Source organism: Globicephala melas, chromosome 17, assembly GCF_963455315.2.
Source record: "Globicephala melas chromosome 17, mGloMel1.2, whole genome shotgun sequence".
Lineage (NCBI taxonomy): Eukaryota > Metazoa > Chordata > Mammalia > Artiodactyla > Delphinidae > Globicephala > Globicephala melas.
In genome coordinates, this window is record NC_083330.1 from 62959504 (window position 1) to 62976395 (window position 16892).

Genomic DNA, 16892 nt, shown 5'->3' on the forward strand with positions numbered 1-16892 from the left:
ACAGCATTTGTGAGAGAATAGCTACCATCCATTGAAAAGTAAAGCAAAAGGAATTTGGCAAACAAAAGACGTAAGGAAAAACAGGTTCTGGTAAGATCTCTAATTAAGTGGTAAATATGTTCACTTGAAGGAGTATATTTTCACTGAGGTGGTCTGCTAATTGAGCAAAAGACTTAATTTTGAATGTTTTCTTAAATATCAAGACAATACCCCAAGGTATCTTTAGCTTCTCTTCCATTCTCGAGCCAGGTACATGGCATCCTCCAAATGGAAGCTAAAGACTGAGCTGCTTGATTTTTCAGAGACTGAGTAACAGGCTTTCTGCAAGGATGGATTGATTTCTGGGTCACTTTCCCCACAGGCTTAGAGTAATCCCTTGCACACAGTAGAGATGCAATTAATACTTTTTTTTAAGTGTAATATAAATTTATTCTGTGACATTTTTCTCATTGAAAAATTTTAAAATAGATTAAAATAATCAGTGGTTCATAAAAAATAAATACATCAGAGGAATTTAGTTAACGCCTGTAACATAGATGGCTTGACCCTGACTATCCACTTTTGTTTTCATGTCAAACATTTTTAATAAAGTAATATAAAAATGATAGATTGCTGCATTCTACACGTCCTGTGTCTCAAACATTTCAAATCAACTTCCAGTCTTTTTTCTCAACTCTGTATGTTAATGGCATTTGCTCCTGTTTTTAAATGGGAAGAGTATCCATTTTTTTTAACAGTGATATTTAGGTCTTCTTTTTCTGCTTCTTCAAGAAAATGCTTCATGCCAAGTTTGAATAGTAATTGAGGGTCTGGTCCAGAAAGCAGTAGGCAATTACAGAGAGCCAGTGGTAAGAATCTATCAAAGTGCTCAGCTCAATTTCCATGACAAGGGTGTGTGCATAACCATTCTGGAAACTTGGGATGACCATGGAGGCTACCTGCAAATTTCATCTGCTGCTGAAACACTGGACTGGCTCTGACATCCACACAAGACTTTGCAGCAAACTATAGTCCAATTTTGTCAACTTCAGCCTCTAATATTCTACTGTTTGGTCAATCAAACATATACTCTTGCAATGCGGACTTTCTCAAAAGTGCCCAACTATCTCAAGGACAAACGGCCCAAATCACTGTGTGAAAAATCAGACCTAAGAAATCCAATAAATCAATCAAGCTAGTCTTTTATTGCAGCCTGCCCAAGTACTGCACGTTCTATTTCATAGCCCAGAAGGAAGAAAAGTTGATGAATATCAGTTCCACTATGTAAAAGCTCAGTGAAGATAAACATTTGTCCATTTGGAATCACAAAGGAAGTGCTGGCTCAGCACATATACTAAAATTGGAATCACAAAGGCATTTATCTGGGGAATCAACCACATGAATAATCTCAGAGATCCCTAGGATATCTTTACTGTGCTCAGTTAGATGATAAACCACGTCTTGTCCTTAACAGTGGTATTGGTTGTTTTTCTTTTTCTTATTTTATTGGAGTATAGTTGATTTACAATGTTATGTTAATTTCTGCTACACAGCAAAGTGATTCAGTTATATATACATATTATTTTTCATATTCTTGTCTTTTATGGTTTATCACGGGATACTGAATATAGTTCCCTGTGCTATACAGTAGGACCTTGTTTATAAATCCTATATATACTAGTTTGCATCTGCTAATCCCAAATGCCAAGGGGGAAGGGTGTGAGGGAAGGAAGGATTGGGATTTGGGGCATCTTTCTGAGTTAGCATATCATTTTAAAATTCTTCCATTCATGTTTCACGTTCCAGTACTGATAAAATTCTGAAATGTTCTTTTCCCAATTATAGTAGCTTGCTCTTTCCTATGACTGGACTTACTCCAGCTGAGTAAAATAAAACAACTGCAAGTAGCAATCCAAGTAATAACTTCCAATTTTTGTCTTCTTTATACTTTCTTTAGATAGTTCCTTCTGATTAGGAGGAAGTATTTGCCACCATTTCCTTATTTCCCTGAATACTTACAATGATTACAAGTAGTTTCTGCACTGGTTTAAGAATTATCAATAAGAGAGGAATCGGTCAAGTTGAAACTGTGAAATGTGGAAACTCCTGATGTCTCTTATGGGAGAACAATTTGGAGGACACAATATTGAAAGAGTAGGGATGAACACAACTTCTTTTATCAGTAGGTGCCTTGAAAAAGAGTCATTCTATGCAGTAATTTTTGTGTAGTCATCCAAATTTCCTTACATCTGGTACTCTAGAGGCATCCTGTTCTTTTGTTATTGAAAATCCTATGGAAATAAAAGTTTCCAAGCAGAAAAGTCAACTTACCACACTGATTTATTCCCAGGCCCTGATACTGACTTACTATATGGTTCATTTGCACTAAATGACAGTCTGGTGAGGTTACAGCTAGTGTGTTACATTTTCTCCAGTTGGCCAGTGAATTAAATCAGAAGAAAACACAATTTCTACTAGCGGACTACAATCCACAGATGAAGCTTATCTTTCTTTTGCTTGATTTATCCTAACAGTGGCAAAAGTGATGAGTCCCTCCAATTAGTGACTGTGTTTGTTTATTTGCTTTTCTGGTTGAGTTAGTAAGCTTTGCAATTGTCTATATCTTTTTCTCCCTTACTGTAAACTCAATGAAAGAAAGGGTTTTGGCTTGATTCCCATTAGAACACCAACACCAGACACAATACCTGCAAATAATAGATGCTCAGTCAATACGTTGAAGGAAAGAATGTATGAACAAGTAAAGCTGAGTTTTCTTTTTTTTTGCAAATCTGATTCTTGAACGCTCATTAGAGCACTATGGTATAGTCAATTAGCCTTGAACTAGAAATCAAATACTCAGATTCAAGGCACTATTCCATCCATTTTTATTATCTATCCTTTCATAAATCGTGAAAGCTCTGAGACTCAATTTCCCTACTTGAAAAATGAGTAGAAATCAATCTCACCAGCTAATTCTACTAAGATCTGGAGACTTTATCTACATAAGGCCAATGAAAGCACTGTGAGTTTTAAGCTGCTGTATAAATGCGTGATCCAACATGGCGTGTCACACGGACATCAATCAGGGAAATAATTTACAAAGTGAGTGGGAAGTGTCAGGAGGTAGAGAATGCTTAATTTGCCAGAATTTTCAGGGCAGTATGGTATATGGTTGGAAAAAAACGTTTGATAAGCTACATGAGCTGTAAGTGCAATCCCTTACCACTCCCATTCATGTTCCACTTTCAAATAATACCCAATAAAACTTTCTTGTAAGAAGAAGTTTTCCACTGGACTTCCCTGGTGGCACAGTGGTTAAGAATCCACCTGCCAATGCAGGGGACACGGGTTCGAGCCCTGGTCCAGGATCATGCCGCAGAGCAACTAAGCCCATGTGCCACAACTACTGAGCCTGTGCTCTAGAGCCCACGAACCACAACTACTGAGCCCACATGCCACAACTACTGAAGCCCGTGCACCGAGAGCCCGTGCTCTGCAACAAGAGAAGCCACCGCAATGAGAAGCCCGCGTACTGCAACAAAGAACAGCCCCTGCTCGTCACAACTAAAGAAAGCCCACATGCGGCAATGAAGACCCAACACAGCCAAAAATAAATAATAAATAAATTAATTAATTTAAAAAAAAAAGAAGAAGAAGGTCTCCACTTAATTGCAGATCTTTCGAAAATAGGGTGCAATATAAGTATGGAGCCAGAGGTGTGTTGCTTGAGGCACAGAGGGTGAATTTTTTTCTACAACTTTCCCTAGAAATTAATCAAAGAGACAAAATTTTATTTCTTTAAAGTAAAACTTTGAGATGATGCCTGTCTACCAAAGATACCAAATCAAAAGGCTGCCTGGGATGTACACATATTGTAATGGTCCAACCTCATATATAATCATGTCAGAATCATCTTGGACTATATCAGACCTAAAGAAAATCTCATCTTTGTTCTATAAAGTCAGAATATATTAATGTAGGTGAGACCAAGCTCAATCTTCTTAGCCAAAAACTTAATCTCACATAGTAATGTGGGGACAAGCCCGGAGCCAAAACCCAGTATTCTACCTCATGCAGTACGAAATGTTTTACAAGTGATTATATTTTAAGTATCGATTAAAAAGCATTGGACAGATCAGTTCTTTGTACCATGTTTTTCCATTCCTTTTTTCCAAATGGATGGACTACATTTAAACTAGGCCAATGAAAACTGGTAACAGCTTGGTAATGGAAGTCAGAATCTTAGCTCATTTTATTCAAGTGTCCCTTCATTTATTCCTTAATTCATCAAACATGTATTAGATGCCTAAATGGTCCAAGCATCTGGAGTTGCATAGGGAATTACAGTAAATACAAACAAACATTGTGTGTATGTGTGATCTGAAATGTTTACTAGTTACGGTCTGAGATAAGAAACATACCAATAAGTAAAACATTTGGCTCTTGGGCTAATTTCCAAGACAATTTCGAAAAAATGTCTATTTTCTGTGTTCCCTCTTCACAACTGTGTTGAATCTGGAATATAAAGCCACTAGAGATTTGACCACAGTATTTCATTTCTCTTATACAAATTCAATAGAATACTGACATTCAAATTATGCCTACTCTCATCTTGATACATTTCCAAGATTACCTGAAAATTTTAAAACAGTTTGAAACATGCATTAATTCATTCATTCAGCAAACATTTACAATGCCCATCATGTGTCCTGCACAGTGAATAAGTACTGGGGGGTTAAAACATAAATGAGCCTGCTCCAGAAGAACTCATTATTTGTAAAAAATATGGCTAACCTAATTTAGAATTTACTATATGACTACAAAGATAAAATTGGGAGGATGCTTTGAAATGCCTTTCTATGGCTATGAAAAATTTGTCCAAGATCTTTGGTTCTCCTTACAATTTTCCTCCCTAGCAGCTTATTTTCTAATAAGTTTTCTACCTTTCCCCTTCTCCTTCTCCTTTCTCTTCCCCTTCCCTCTCCCCTTCTTCTTCCTCCTCTTCTTCTCCTCTCCTTCTTCTTTTTCTGCTTCTTTTTCTTCTTCTCCTCCTCCTTGTCCTTCTCTTCTTCCTTCTTTTCTTTTTTTAGTGGATGACCCTCTATGTCTATGACTATATATGAACTGGACCTTCATCTGACTGAGTAGTTTTAGATCTATGTTTCCAGAATTCTTTAGAGCTTTCTGTGGAGACTCCTTGGGGATGACTAATCCAGTGGCATTCCAGGCTCACTTTCTTCACCTGATCTCTGGCAGCTTCACAAAGAACTGCTATTTAAATTGGGGCTTTGAGAAAATTTCATTTGAAAAAAGAGTTCTTAGACATCTTTCAATTTTAAAGTCCCTCTCTTTCTTGTCTAATTTTTATCTTTGGAGGATAAACTGAGGCAAACAGAGGAGAAGTGATAGTATCAATACTATATAGCTACCTAGAGAGAACTATATTTGAACATGGGTCTTTCATTCTCAGATGCTCATCCCTTTAGGTTATTCTAGGCAACAGTTCTCCTCTGCCACATTGCCCACTGTAGAGGTAGAAATCTCTGTCTGGAATTGTAATGACAAGAGTGTCACCATGTGCTGTGTGTTTCCCCTCAAGTGTAGACTTAACTACCTCTTAACTTCCTTTTAGCTTTAATCAGGAACACTCTGTCCATAATTTTCAAAATGTAATTCAATTTAGAAGACATGAGCTATGAATTTACTAAATTGACTATGCTAGTTTGTAAACACTAGGTTAAAAAATATATATATAATCCTTGCAAAGGAGTTTCTTATCAACTTCTTTAGGGATTGGGGATGCAGACATGCATACATCTTCAGTGAAACTATATCTATATTAGTGTCTTGTTGTTATGAGTTGAATTGTGTCCCTCAAAAGACATGCTGAAGTTCTAACCCCCAGTACCTCATAAAGTGGACTTATTTGGAAATAAGGTGATTGCAGATGTGTCTTATAAATTAAAGTGAGGTCATACTGGAATAGGGTGGGGCCCTAATCCAACATGATTTGTGTCCTTATAAGAACATGGCCATATGAAGACACAGAGACACAGGGAGAACACCGTGTGAAGATGGAGGCAGAGATTGGAGTGATGCACCTATAGTCCAAAGAATACAAAAGACTGCCAGCCATCATTAGAAGCTAGGAGGACGTCATGGACTAGATTCTCCCTCAGAGTCCTCAGAAGAAACCAAACCTGATCTTGACTCTCAAATTTCAGACTTCTGGCCTCCAGAACTGTTAAACAATAAACTATTGTTTTAAGCCACCCAGTTTGTGGTATTTTGTTACGGCAGCCACAGGAAACTTATACACATGCATAAAGTTCACAGATGAAGAAGCCATTATCAACCTTGCCATGTGTCTGGCACTCTGCTGGGAGAAGCTGACATTTGAGTTGGGCACTCAGGAGGAAGTCGGAGTCAGCCAGAGAGAAAAGGGAGTATGTGTGTTTATAGCACAGAGAAAGCAGGAGCAAAGGACAGGATTTGGAAAGGTCTTTTGGTGTTTGAGTAATGCTGAGTAGCTCTGTATAGCTCCAGTGTGGAACATAAATTGTTTGGTGCTTGGGCAAAGACTGATGCAATGCCCTTTTGCAACAAGAGAGTTTACTTAAATCAAGAAAAACTTCAAGTTTTGGAATCACTGTGTGTTTGTGTGTGTGTGTGTGTGTGTGTGTGTGTGTGAGTTTAAATATGTACTTATCCCCAGATGGTTTTTCTTTCTTTCTTTTAATTTCTTTTTAATTATGGCAGCTATTCTCCAAACATGTTTTTGTTTATCTCAAACTAAGTATACAGTTTCAACATATGGAGCATATTTTGTTTTACTTCAGTTTATCTTAAGAAATCAGCTTTCCTAACTCTTGTTGGCAGTGAACCCAAATGATTTCTTACTTTTTCTTTCCCTCTCTACTTTCTCCTTTTTTCTTTTCTCTCAGTTACAATTTATCTCGATCTCCCTCACTCTCACTTTCTCTCCTTTCCTCTCTCCCTCCTTTCCTCCCTTCTTTGCTTTTTTCCTTCCTTCCTCCCTACTACCTTTCCTCCTTCCTTTCTCCCTTCCTTCTCTTCCTTTTCCTTCTGGGAGGTCACAAAAGATTTCCCATGTTGATGAACCAGCTCATTTAGTGGCAGAAACCAATAGTTCCTTGGCTTGTGGACATTTAATCAGCCTAGAAAATACACAAACTGGAAATAATGTTAGTAAACAAGTCAGGGATATTATTTGCTCTTTCATTTATAATATTATGAACCTGGCATTCTAGTCTGTTCATAATCTGAGCCCAAACTATATTATCACCCTTAGTTTTGCATGATGTGTTTTCAAACCTCAGTGTATTTAGATCTCCTGTTCTTCCTTTTCTTAGGAAGCTTATTTTCATCCTCTCAGCCTACAGCACTCCACTTACCCTTCAAGATCCAGCTCAAATATCCCTCCTTTTAAACGCATTTTATGATGCTCACTGGCAGAATTAATCTTTTTCTCCCCTGGATTCTCCTAGAGCTTTGTACATTCCTCTATCTTTGCTTTATTATGATTGGTATTTATTTTCATACATGTCTCCTCCATTAAACTGAGGTCAAAAATGGTTTCTCATTGTCGCAAAATCTGCTGTGTCCAATAGGCACAAAGCACTTCATAAATTCTCACTGAAGACATGCTTGAGTGGGAAGAGATTGCTATCCTCATACAAGAAGCAAAAAGCTTGTCTTTAATATCCATGCAACTCTTCCTTAAAATCATTTGCAAACTTCCCAATGTGAAGGGCACTAGAAATGTCAGAAACTGAGCATTTGAAGAGAAATCCACTTAGAAAGCTGAGTATAATATTGATAAGGAAAAATAAAATAAAATAAAATATTGATAGTGGAACTTATCCTTTCTTGGTGTGTATATTCATGTAGCAGAAACTGGGCATTCTAGTGGACTTCAAGTACAGTGTAGGAGCTCAGTGATATATTCATGAATGTTTCTGCAGTGTCACTAGAAGAAATAGTTTTACCACTCATACCAAGCCTGAAATCAGTTACACTATGTTGAGATAGTTTATGAGTGCAACTGTGCTGTGACTCATGAGGTCTGCCAGAAGAATGAGAGTATAAGTAGGGGCACATGTGTCATGTATACTTAATGTCTGTACTCTCCCAAAACAGAGCCTATGTCTTTCTTCTTAAAACCCCCAGCACATTACTTGACACATTGAATATGATCTACAAAGGGCTTTTGAATGAATGAATGAAGATTGTCTAACCTGATACACAGCAGGAATGCAAAGTCACAATCTTCATGGTTGCAGCTCTATAATTCCTGCATCTGTCCATTACTATTAGCATTTTCAATGACTTTGTGATATAAGAAACTTTTTAAATTATATTGCATGACCCTTAATTTCAGCAACTTATTTCCAGCATCAATGACCTTGATCATGACCTTATCTGTCCTTCAAGCATTGCTTAATAGAAGTCTGTGCACCGAGTAGGGATAATGGTCCATGGACTAAGTAAGCATAGGTTCTGACCATGTTACTTACAATGACTATAGTCCCCTATCCCTAACTACCTCCTTCTAACAAGGGCCTTGGAAGTCTCAGTGATATAAGCTGCTAAGGAAAAAAATGTGGAGAGGATAAAACAGATGAGGTGGGTTCTGGTCCCAAGTAGGGAGGTATAATGGACAGTAGCATGCGTGGTGGAGGGTCTGATATAGGAGGAGGAATAGAGGTGTAGTGGTGGTGTACAGGGACCCATAGGCACCATGGATCAGCCTCACCACACCGCCCCCCGCAAGTCACTGTTCCCCTCCCTGGGATCCTCACCTTCATTTCTCATGGGCAAATTGAACAGTTTCCTATCTTAGAGCAGTAAGAGATATTTACATGAGTATGACACATTTTCACTGAAGAGCTTGTGTTAGGGTGTGCATCTGCCCCATGAGGACAATGAGATTTTGTTACCTGGGAAACATTGTAACTTTCCCGTACCTGGGTATTTCCATCCTCATTGGAAAGGTGGTGTGTGAAGGAACTGAGATTACAAATGAGGAAGAGTTTATAGAATGTCAAATGCTGCAGAAATACGTCTTGATTATTATCTTGATATTGTCCTTAAGGTAGGATAGGATTGGGAGATTGGGACTGACATATATACACTATTGATACTATGTATAAAATAGGTAACTATTGAGAATCTATTGTATAGCTCAGGGAACTCTACTCAATGCTCTGTGTAATTGACCTAAATCAGAAGGAAATCTAAGAAAGAGGGGATATATGTATATGTATAGCTGATTCACTTTGCTGTACAGTAGAAACTAATACAACAAGATAAAGCAAATATACTCCAATAAAAATTAATTTTAAAAAAAGGTAGGATAGGATTTCTCAAATGAGGAAACAGTCTCAGCCAGGTCAAGGACCAGAGATGAAGGAGCACACAGCTTACCAGCAGCAGAGCTCTAGAACCTGGTCTTGTTACTTTCACCCCAGTCTGTTTTTATTTTTGCTTCCCCCATGCTCATCCTCAGAAACCAGGTTGTCTCTGATGTAACAACATATGAACTTTAGTTAGGAGGTGTTTTTTCATTACAAAAGGGTAACCTTACCTGTTACATTCATGATCATTTAGATAGCTTGTTTTCTTTTAGTTTAAACCTAAAATTAAATAATCTAAATAAGGAATATATTTTTATAGCTAGAAGGGAATTTTCTGGTTAAACGTCTCACAGAGCTGGATCCTGAGGCTCAGAGTGGTTGATAAATAGCTTACCTGGTGACAAATGAACTACAGTGGTAGCACCAGTGCAATAGCCCCTTGCCCATGCAGGTCACCAGGCCCCGTGCTGCCTTTCCTTTACAGAGCACCAAGTTAAATCAAGAGATAACAATCTTCAGAAGCAACATTAAACACTTCACGCAGTACCTGACAGTAGACTCCTAAACCCCCAACACAGTCAAGCCAGGAGTCTTAAGAACATTTACATACATATTTGGAAGCTGTATTCAGCAAGCAGTTGTTCTTAGGTGCTCTGAGTAAAAGAAAATAGTTTTGATCGGGAAGGAGATGAGTCACTATCCCCATATCTTGCATTGGAAAGAGGGTATGGTGCAGTCCTCACTAGAAAGCAAACCTGGGAGGAAGGTGGGCAAGACTCCCAGGCGGAAATTTATTGTCTTTGCTGCAGGACCACTCACCTACCAACCCATCAGTCACCAGCTTATATGTTTCTCTCCACTGCTTCCTTCACTCTCCAGTGGGGAGAATTCTCCTCTGTCCTTTGGCTCATGAAACAACCTGGGTTTCTCTGACTCTCCCCACTTCAGCTAAGAAGCCCACATTTATGTTTAATCAAACTACAAATGCAGAATTGTCAGTCTCTGGGTGGCTTCTTTAGAAACAGCCAGAGGCTGCATATTTGATGCTTTGAAGCACATTTTCACCCCAGGAGTTAAGCTAACGTCTGTTGAGAATTGTCTCCAGCTCTGTCACTGTTGAAACAGAAGCTCCTCCATAAACCCCACTTTTATGCCACGAAAAGACTCCACTCTATGCTAAGACGTTAAGAATAGTTAGGGGGAAACGTTCTAGTCATTTAAAATAAGAAATCAGCAAAACTTCCACAAACCTTCATGTTAACATAGTGATTCCTAATTTACAAAGCACTTTCCCCTGGCTAGCCTTGCCCCTGTTTGACTTTAAACCACAGAACAACTGCATTGGTTAGAAAGAGTTTGTTGTGGAAATCTCCCTTACACTCCATCCAGTACCAATGACAAAACTCGGGTCCTTGAAAAAGCCATGCTCCTCTCACCACCAACATCTGCTCCCACTATTTTCTCTTTCAGAACTTCCCAAGGGAAAATTGCCCACCCTCTCCCCCTCTATCCCTACTCCAAACATTCCTTATGTGCATAGGAATGAAACATAGAATCATGTTTCTATCTTCCAGAGTATCTGAAATCAGTTTCTGGTTATTCATTTTTCAGTATGCTTATTTTAATATTTGTCACCCTATAAGGTTACACATCATTTCTGTGCTTAGCTTACTATTATATCTTTAGCATATGTCTAGCATATAATAGCTCAATAAATACTTCAGAATGAAATGAATGACCACCACCCACCTTTCTTTTCAACTGAGAAATCTGAAGCTCAAAGCAACATGCCAAATGTCATGTTACTAATAAGGGTTTTTGATGTCAGAGGGACTTGAAATCTCCAATTTCAAATTTTAGCATTGGCATTTACTCATTTGGGTGATTTTCTTTAAATCTCTGGTTCTCTTTTCTTTTATCTGTTAAATTCATATAATAGAAACTAAAAGGATTGTAAGTTCTATAAGAAATAAATTACATATAGTGTTTGTGTACTCAATATACCCTTAATAAATCCATTCATATCTTTTAAATCAATTAGTTGGACCACTGATCCTAGGCTATGAAGCAATTTCTATATATTTCAAAATCATCAATATCTCTTCTTACAAGAGGAAAATCTGAAGCAGAGGGCAAGTAGTCAGTGCTAAAAGCAATTGTTTCTCTTTATCTTTTCTCCTTTAGCTCATAACGCAGTGACAGAAAAGACTGTGAAATAAAATTTTCAAGGTAATAGAAATAGAAGCAAAACTAATATTTATTTAGTTTATTTAGCATCTTCCTAAATGCCTGGTATAATGCTTGTTGCCTTGTCAATTATTCACATTAACAAGGATTGTTTGAAAGACAAGCCCAAGATGGAGATGTTTAGGAGAAAATGAAGAGTTCTCATGGTAAAATCAAAGAGTGAAGTCACAGTGTTTTTACTGGCAGATTTGCTAAGGTATGGAGCTAAGGAAACAGCCAAGATATTAGTTAAAGAAGTTGTCTGAAGAGAAGGCTTATGCAGCTTAAAACCAAAAAAAGAAAGAAAATGAAAGAAAGAAAAAAGAACAAAAAAGAAATAAAGTAAGCATTAAATATCAAGAGATGTTCCACTCAAGTTTCTTGACACTTAATCTTGTGTTTGATCCACCAGGCCACCTGTGTTGCTCTATAATATTATTATGTCCAATGTATAATTTATATTTTCTGTATTGTATTCCAAATCTATTAAAGGCAGAACACAGACCAAAGATATATATATATATATATATATATATATATATATATATATATATATATATACACACACACACACACATAAATCGCAGCATAGAAATAGCAAGGGAATATAAAAATATTACCCTTCAAATATTCTATTTCAGGCTGAAAATGAAAGAAGGATATTGGAAAACCCACACGTATATGACTTAATATATATTATCTAGTTCATTTAACTTCAAAACTGCTTTAATACAGCTACATTAGAAGCAGTAATTATACATATTTAAAACTTTGGCTGGAGAGAGCTGACTGAGAACATTGACATGGGTAACAAGATGTTTGTGTAAGAGAACATGCAGGGGACTTGGAGTCAAAAGGAACTGGGATCAAATTCTAGCTCTGCCACTTATGATCTCTGTCATACTAATGTTAGAAAATGAAATCTGGGGTTAGTAATGCCTACGTCGTAGGATAGATATGAGCAAATAAGGTTGAAATAAGATTGAAAATAATAATTATTGAAAATAATATGAGTAGCTTCTATATACTAATACTTGTAATACAGTCTACATTTAATAAATAGTGTCTTTTTCTCCCAAAAGCATTTGTTGTTTTTAAATAGGAGAGAAAAGATAAAGTATCTTTGAAATACTAAATGATGTGCATCAGCCATGCTGCTGGAAACAAGAAAGTAAATGTGCTTTGCTTATCAGAATGGTGCCACTGTCATCTACCATGCACCTGTTTCTTTCCTTCTCCTCCACCTTTACCTCAACTATTGAAGTAAAAAAATGATTGAGGTGATACCAAGGCCTGCCTTATTCTAAAGGAGACTGAGGTCATACAAACACGTCCAAGCAAGCTGGTGATCTTCAGGAAGGAAAAGAATTCAAGCATTTTTTTTCTGCATATATAGACACCCAAGTCATTATATTTTTCTTGACTTATTGCACTGGCTAAAACATCTATTACAATATTGAATAGAAGTGACTGAGTATTCTTCTCTGTTCCTAACTTTCAAGGGAAAGCATTTGGGTTTTTTACCATTAAATGTGGTGTGAAGTATATGATTTTCATAGATGTCTTTTATTAGACTAAGGAATGTGACTTCTATTTCTAGGTTGATGAGACTTCTTTTTTTCAGGAATAGATATTGGATAGTGATACATGTTATTCTGCATCTACTGAGATAATCATATTTTTTAGCCTGTTAATCTGGTTAATTAAATTGATGAAGTCAAATATTAAAATATTAAGCCAATCTTGCATTACTAGGATATAACAATTTTGATCATGATGTATTATCCTTTTATATATGATTTGACTTAACTTAGCAAAACTATATTAAGAAATTTTGGATGCATATTCATACGGAATATAAATCTGTAATTTCTTTTTCTTATAATTTCTTTGTCTGGCTTTGGTATTCAAAGAACACTATCCTTATAGAAAGATTTGTGTTGTGTTCTTTCTTCAAATTTCTGGAAGAATTTTTAAAGAATTGTGCTTTTTCTTTCTTAAATACTTGGTATAATTCACTATTAAAACAGCATGGCCTAGAGTTTTCTTCGTGTGAGGTTTTTCACTGTATTTCAATTTTTAAAATAAATATAGTGCTGTACAGGTTATTTATATCTGCTTTCATGAGCATTGGTATTTATTGTCTTTCAAAGAATTTTTCCATTTCATCTAAGTAATTGAACTCTGCAAGCATTTTTAATTACTAAATGTATAAAGTAATTATGAAAAGCAACCTGAAAGCTTTTGAAATTTTATAAAGAAATAGATTATGGTACTTTACTGCTTAAATCATCCTAATACTTTCTATTGAGCTCCCTACTGAACTCAAATTTCATATGAATCTTGTAATGCAGCCCATTAATTATCTTAAAATTTGAAGTTTGCATGACCTGCAAGTTCCTCCGTGATCTTACCCTTCTTCCCTTGGCACTCAGGCCTTCTGTTTCCCATACCTACAAAGTTATCTCCCACAGCAGAGACTTCACACAGTCATTTCTTCTGCTGGAATATTTTTTCTATGATTATTATATGGCTGGCTGCTTCTCAACATTCAAGTTTCAACTCAAATATGACATCCCTAGAAAGTCTTTCTTGGCTATGCTAGTTAGAGTTGTGGGCTTACTATGCACTGAAATAGTAAGAATTCTAAGATGACCCACAATTACCCATACCCACGTACAATCCAGTCTTTTTGAGTGTGGATAAGACCTGTGAATACGTTAGAATATCACTGTCATGATTTATGCCATGTTGTTTGGCACAAGTGAGTATGCAGATGTAATTAAGGCTCCTAGTAAGTTGACTATAAATTAATCCAAAGGGCCATTATCTTGGGTGGCCTTGACATAATCAAGCAAATCCTTTGAAAGCAGAAATATTCTTCTGTTTCTATGGGAGAGGTAAAAAATCATTTTGTGAGAGAGTCCACAGAGAGTCATATGGCATAGACCTCAGGATGGCCTTAAGATGCTGAGATTACCTCTGGCCAACAACCAGTAAGAAAACAAAAACCTTAGTCCTACAATTGCAAGGAACTGAATTCTGCCATCAACATGAATGTGCTTGGAAGAGGACCCTGAGCTCCACATGAGACTATAACTCCAGTTAGCATCCTGATTTCAGCTTGATGAGACCTTGAGCAGATGGTCCAGTTAACTCATGCTCAGACTCCCGATCTAGGAAAACTGTGAGTTGATAAATTGTTCTGCATTAAATTGCTAGAATTCTAGCAATTTGTTATGCAGAAATAGAAAATGAATACACCCAAAGCCACTCTCTATTACACTGCATTATTTTATTTTCTTCATAGCTTAAAACTTTGAAGTTATATATTTTCTTGTTTATTTCAGTATTTACCCCAGAATATACATTCTACTAAAAGAGCAATTTTGGTTGTCATTCTGCCAGGTTGATTCTTGCCATTCTGGCTATTTGAGAGGTAGATTGGAGAGAATTATAAATCTGTTTCTGTTTTTCTGTTTAAAAAAGAGAAGCTAATATATACTGCATAATATTGAGATTTTTCTCAGTGGGACAAAATAATCTTTCTTTGGTATTCTTCAATTTACTAAATAATTAAATATGAAGGAAAGTCTAAAACTTCTTCAAAATGAGAGAACCAAGCCAAGATTTCACATAAATCAGAGGCATGTAGCTCTGTTATTTTTCAAATAATACAATTGTTTATGGAAGCCATGCAACATTTCAGAACAGAATTTTATTTTGCATAATGAATATACATAAAAATTTTTTTGGATTTTTCCCTCTGTTGTTATTGTGACCACATGTGGTGATGGTGCCAGAACATTCCTCCCTTGTGTGTTTCATGCCCAAAGTGATCCTTATACTCAGGGTTTCCAGCATATCTGTCTGTTTTGTCAATTCTTGCTATTGTTATCCTGAAAAGGTAATCACAACTGCCTGAGCCAAAGAGGAGGGAGAGAGAACCACATGATTGTCTTTTATCCTCCTACGGGAAGAATTTAACTCCTTTACTTTTACTGAACTAGCAAGCAAAAAATACACTGATTAATTGTTTTTAAATCATCATACTTCCAGGTAATATATCCTCTTGGGTAAAAATTCAAGTCTAGAACTTTGTGGCCCACTATATTCATGTTCAAAATCTTATAGCTAAACAAAGAAATGTTGCATTTGTTATCACCTTGAATTCAGGTGTATTGAAACATCCAACCTGTACTCTTCCTGAGTGTCTAACATTTGTGGCTGTTAGCAACTGCAAACTTGTGAAATATGCAATGTCACCTTCAAATTCCAGGTCTTCAAAATGTTACAAGATTATATTGGATAAACATGTTTTGCCTTCAGCTGGTCAAGCTGCTTGGTAAAAGCCCTAAACCCCAAACTCTCCATTTAAACCAGTTTCAGTAACATCAACAGAATCCATTCCAAGTTTTCAAACATGGTAAACATCTTCAAACATATGTCTAGAAGTACTAATATCTTTTTTGTATGAGTTAAAAGATTCTAGAAATTACTCTATTCAAAATAAATACATTTCCCATTGATCCTCATTGGTACCTAAAATTTTACCATTAAATTAAAAAAAATTTTTTGTGCTCAAGATTTACAGCTTACAAAATGATGGGTGTGTGTTTGCAATTTGTTCCCTGAAACAGAAATCTAGCTTAACCTGGTAGATAGAAAAGCATATTGGGAAGGGAACAACCAGGCAGTCCAGGCTTAAATCTTGTATCCATTTCTTATTGAAATGAAAACTTCTGGACCAGAGTATCCTCACATGTTAAAACCTAATTCAATAACGCATCTTACAAGACTGTCATGAATATGTTACATAAAGTAAGAAAAAGACCAAAACAAAACATGATTATTAGTAGCTATTATTGTTTTTATTTTAGGTGACCTGCTAACATTTATTGAGTGTTCTCTATAGACAGTCTATACATACATAGAGATGGAATAGGTTTGTTTTATGTGAATTCCAAGACAAAATAAGAATCAAAGAAGAAAACCATAGGGAGAAACAAAATTTACTTCATTCTAAAGAAAAGAAAAAATAAATTATTATTAATCATTTTAGTATTGTTGCTATTACTTATTGACTGACTCCTTTCTATAGTCAAGTTATTGTGTTAATTGCTTTCATGGATTATCCTATTAAATTTTCACAACCCAACATTTATTACTATTTTTTGGAGAATCACACTGAGTAAGTTCACAAAGAGCTTTGCAACTATGACCTGATCTCAGGTATGTTGAATTACAGGAAGGTGTTGACCAGAAACAAATAGACTGCCAGATATTTCTCCAGCAAAGACAGGTGTATTC

General features: G+C 36.3%; 1 pseudogene; it reads right to left on the minus strand.

The window, feature by feature from the left end:
- Positions 1-644: 644 nt before the first annotated feature.
- Positions 645-16892, minus strand: part of LOC115863404 (metalloendopeptidase OMA1, mitochondrial-like) — a 42699-nt pseudogene continuing 26451 nt past the window's right edge.